General features: G+C 46.4%; 1 protein-coding gene across 2 annotated transcripts in view; it reads right to left on the reverse strand.

Annotated features, from left to right (window-relative positions):
• Positions 1-5,103, reverse strand: part of Spred2 (sprouty related EVH1 domain containing 2) — a 98,551-nt gene that overhangs the window by 68,530 nt on the left and 24,918 nt on the right. The window lies entirely within an intron of this gene.

Genomic DNA, 5,103 nt, shown 5'->3' on the forward strand with positions numbered 1-5,103 from the left:
CTGGCTGTCCTGGAACTCACTTTGTAGACCAGGCTGGCCTCGAACTCAGAAATCCGCCTGCCTCTGCCTCCCAAGTGCTGGGATTAACATGGTTACTTCTTTAGTGTATGTGTAGGTCGGGACCGCTTGCAGGAAATCTTTCTCTCCTTCCATCTCTCTCTGAGGTCCCCCTCAGGTCATTAGGACTTTAAGCTGCTCCCTGAGCCACCTCACCAGTCCTCAAGCACATTTAGAACCCTTAACATAGATAAAGGTGGGAACTATAACTGTCTGTCCAGCTCCCCCTTCCACCTGACTGCTTTCCCCTAAACTCCAAGCTGAAAGGTGTGATTTTACCCAATACCTATTTGTTGACCAATCATCTCACCTTTACCTTAATAGTTATTATAAATAAAGAGACTTACCACAAATAAGGCAGCTTTACTGGTTCTTCCTGGTCTATGGTTCCCTTTAGCAAGCATATTTAAGAATATTCGAAATAATCTCTCAGACTAGGGAAGATACAAAGCATAGTCCCTTGTCAGCAAATGGAAACAAGAGCTAAAGGTGTCCTGGGAGAAGACTTTCTTCTCAAAAGGACACCATAAATCATGTCTTCATAGTCACCTGGTGGGCAGCACACTGTGGTAAAAGCTCTAGGTGACTGGAACTAGAGTTGGTTTGGTTACCAAATATCATCTGATGGGTGGCATTTCTTGGAAATGGAAATTTTTTCAATTACACTATAATCTTATTGATCACTGCCACATATGGGCATGCCAACAGAAACACAGTATGCAGTATAGAACAATTCTTTCTAAAGCCTCCCTTCATCCATTCATGCCTCTTGGCCCACTCCAGACAAGAAGCAGGAAGGCATGGCGTCACTCTCTGAGCCTGTATTTCTCATCGCTAAGATAGATAGCTGAATGTTTTAAGTGAGATTGAGACTGATCTTTAAAAAAAATTTTTTTCAGTAAGGAGCTGCTCTTACGTAAGACCCAGGTTCCATTCCTAGCACAGGGCAACCATCTGTAACTCCAGTTCCAGACAATCCAACGTTCTCTTCTGTCCTCTGTGGGCACTCCATGGTGCACAGGCATACAAGCAGGCAAACACCCATGCGACAGAAATTTAAAAATACCCCAAGTTTTCTTAATTAAAAACAAACAAACAAACAGTAAGTAAGGTTACATCTGGGAAAAGGCTTTCCCCGTGTGATGCACTTAAAGATGAGATGTCTCCCTCACAGAAACATTTTTTGGTTTTGTTTTCTAACGTGCATCAAATGATGGCCATGGCTGGTTAATCCCAGTGCTTGGGAGGCAGAAGCAGGTTTCAGGCCAGCCTGGACTACATAGTAGTGCCAGGTCTCAAGACACCAAAAAAAGCAGAAAAAAAAAAAAAATTAAAATTCGCATTTCCTCTCAGGAAGCCTCTGTTAAAACAACAAAAAATAACAAACAAACAAAAAAACCTGACCAACAAGAGCCAACCACACAGCTCCATAACAGAGCAATTGTATGAGCAGAGTGTAGGAGCTGTAGCCTGCCTCTTCCTCGGCCAGGTCACAGCTTTTAGAGGCTGGCTGGGGCCCCACAGAAGCCACTGTCTGAATGAAGGCTGGAGGCTTGCGAATGGCCAGCATCAAGGCTTACTGGACCTTCCCTCTCTCGGTGGCCTTAATAAAATGCTAATGCTGAGATGCACACACTTTCTTTCTTATCAGTGTCTGCTTCCTTCACCTAAGCCCTGGGGAAGTTAAACACCTCACTTGCCAGCAGCCAGCACTGGTCCTACTGAGTGCCTCAGTCCCCACTGTTCTGTCTGGCTTATCGCCCTGGGACCCCGAGGAGCCACGACAGTTCTGTTTCTCGGAATGACATGGAGACACAAAGATGCCTGTGAAGCAGTGAGTGGATGAATCCAGGCACCAACTAAAACCAGGAGAAACTAAAACATGCGCTGTAGTCTCACCTCGCTCTACTTCTGGCTTTCTCAGGAGACTCTGTGGCAACGACAGTGATGGGCAGTATGCAGCCTGGCAGGCTCCAAACTCACTCACCACAGCCAGAGATTACCTTCAACTCGTATTTCTGCCTCCACTTCTCTAGGACTGCGGTTCCAGTTATATGTCTGGTTTACATACTGCCGGAAGTCAAACTCGGTGTTTTATGGATGCTAGGCAAGAATTAAGCCACATCCTGAGCCAAAACCATAGTGATTTGAATTGTTTCCTGGATGGGGAAAATGGAAGACTCAGGCCGAGGCTGGTTGGCCCTAGTGACAATCTTAAGTGTACAGAGATGCCCAGGGACCCAGTAATTTCTCTCCGTCATTCAGCTCCTTCAAGAATTCAGGTCACGCACTGCCTATCCAGCTGTCCCTCTGCTACCATCTCGGTGTGTTCTCCAAATTATCAACTAATGGACCTTTCGGCCTTTAGAACTGTCAATGAGTGAACATTTATTCTTTGATCATTGTTAGAAAAAAACAAAACAAACAAAAACAACAACAACAACAACAACACCAAAACCAGACCCGGTCACCAGCCGAGACATCTAGAACTCTATCCAGCCTTGAATTAGAATGCTCTGTAATCTCCAGGGATCCCGTCTTTGCCCCGGCCATCACATATATTTTTGGTCTAAAGTTGAATCCTGCGTAGATCTGACAACTTCCGTTAACTCAAAGCTGTCGGTCGGACCTTTAAGCAAAACATTCCAGCCTGACTCTTCGCTTGCACTGAGAAGGTCCCTTCTTCCACTTTTATCAATACTAGCATCTTACAGGGTGGCGAGCTGAAGCCTCTGCCATCGGACTCTCCCAGCCTCCTCGGCTGTACCCCAGCCTCTCACTTATCCCACTCCCTCCCTCACTATTGCTCAGGGATTTCTCCAGTGACCTTTTTGCCTTTGACCTCAAGTCCACCTCCCACAGCAATACTCAGTTTACTTCTGGTCAGTCCTCTAGCCTCTCTCTAAACTTGCACTGACTTCCATTAACAGGTACAGCGGAGATCCACAGCACCTACCTCACAGGCTGTAATGAGGGTGCCAGGCTCAGGGGACAGTGTCTGGCACGTAGTGATGAACTCAGATGTTTTTACAGGTACGGCTGGAAGACCTGCTGTGGTCATGTCACACCCCATTAAAAAACTCCCAATGGCTTCCTGAAGCGTCCAGAGTAGTTAGCTCAGCACTCGATGGACCCTTTTCCCCCGTCTGTCCCAACCCACATTTCCCCCCCTAAACTCTACCTCTTTAAATTATTCCTTCCCCCTTCAAGTATCCATTTGCTCCAGGGGGGAAAGCCCACTCAGGCTTGGAGGCGTTAAGTCAGATTGCCCTGGGTTCAAAACGTTTTAGAACTTTTATTTGTTTTCCTCCCAATAGGAAAAAAGTTACTAAGAGAATTTAATGGGATGATGTGAGCGAGTGAGTAGTCCTCAGGCAAGTGGCTGGCACACACAAAATATACAGTGTGAATATACCTCTATTTCTCCCCCTGGTCCATGTGGGTGTGTATGCTACACCGAGAGCGTCCATCTCTACACACCTAACCCTGTTGTCCTTTAAGATGAGGGAGGCGCCCCTTTCTCCACCAAGAGTTCCCAGAATTCTGCCCACCTAACTAACTTCCTCCTTGCCAAGAAACCCCTAGCGACACTAGCTCCCTGACCCGCCTGCCCTCCTCACATCTTAGTGTTTCTGTTCAAAACAGGGCAAGAAAAGTAACATGTTTTTCTTCTTTCACTTTCCCTAGAACTTTGACTAAACTTGTACTGCCAGAACAGTTCTTGCATTCTTATCTGAAAGACAACTTTGGCACACGGGTCTGTACACCTGGCTGCCGCCGGCTGTGGACATTCCCGAATTGGATGCAGCTTTGAGCTTTGTATGAGCCCGTAAATGGCAGAAACCCTAAAAAACGTTAGCTGAATGAAAACACAACTTTCTGAGCAAAGGCAAGAGACACTCCAAGTTTTAAACACGGAAGAGGCAGTTCTCCCTCACAGCTGAGTCTCCAAACAGAGATGGATCTGTGCAGGGCCGCACTAGAGAAGTTAAGAATCTGGTATTCCAAAGGCACGCTAAGGCCAAACTACACAAGGCTGAAATGAAGTCAGCCTTCTCCCGTCTGCTCCAAGCAAGGCATGGCTGTCTTTCCAGGGCCGAGGGTGGTGGCTTTTAAACAAAGAAGTCCCAGGTCTCCGGCACAATAAGTCCTGGATGCGTATGGGCCTGAGGAGAGACTCTTACATACCATGCACTTGAAAAATGAGATCTCTAGGCCAGGAGGCTATTCTAAAGTCCTACCCAAGCGTGTCTGCTGTGCAGCCGTGGTAGTAAACACAGCTGAATTCCTAATCACACAGATACACCCCACAGCCACTAAAGATAGCTAGGAGAGGTCTGCTCTGTGCCAGGGTCTTCTTTTAAATAAGAATGCAAGAACTGTTCAGGCAAGGACAGTTTAGTCACAGCCCTCAGAAAACTGAAAGGGGCAAACTGACTTCTCTCTCCTTGTTTTGAATGGGAACACCTTGGTTTGAGTCAGCCCGAGATGGTACTGGGGCTCACAGCCCCTAGCCACAAGCATTTACACCCTGAACACCCTGAAAATGATCCAAGCCTATCAGAAACTGGCCAAGACAGCAACAAGTAATGACTCCGGCCCTCGATAGTAACTTGAGCAGGTTGTGACTTGGGACTAGTCTCCTTTAAACTAAACCCTATACTAGTTATCTATAGTGAAGAGTCAGTTCTCTGCTCTAATGGAAAGGTTTTCTTCAGCTGCCTAAACCAAGATGAACCAGCCCGTCTCTGCACCAAATTCCTATGGCGTGTTTTGGACAGCAATTGGGGAGAGGCCATTCATTCACAACAAGGAAATCCATTCTTGATCAGCACTAGAGCTGGGCAGATATCTACCCTCTATGTTATTAAAATCTTCAATTGGCCAGCCCTTGGGGCCATGGTTTGTTTTGTTTTGTTTTTTAAAGATTTATTTATTTATTATATGTAAGTACACTGTAGCTGTCTTCAGACACTCCAGAAGAGGGCGTCAGATCTTGTTACGGATGGTTGTGAGCCACCATGTGGTTGCTGGGATTTGAACTCC

Source organism: Mus pahari, chromosome 13 (assembly GCF_900095145.1).
Source record: "Mus pahari chromosome 13, PAHARI_EIJ_v1.1, whole genome shotgun sequence".
Taxonomy (NCBI): domain Eukaryota; kingdom Metazoa; phylum Chordata; class Mammalia; order Rodentia; family Muridae; genus Mus; species Mus pahari.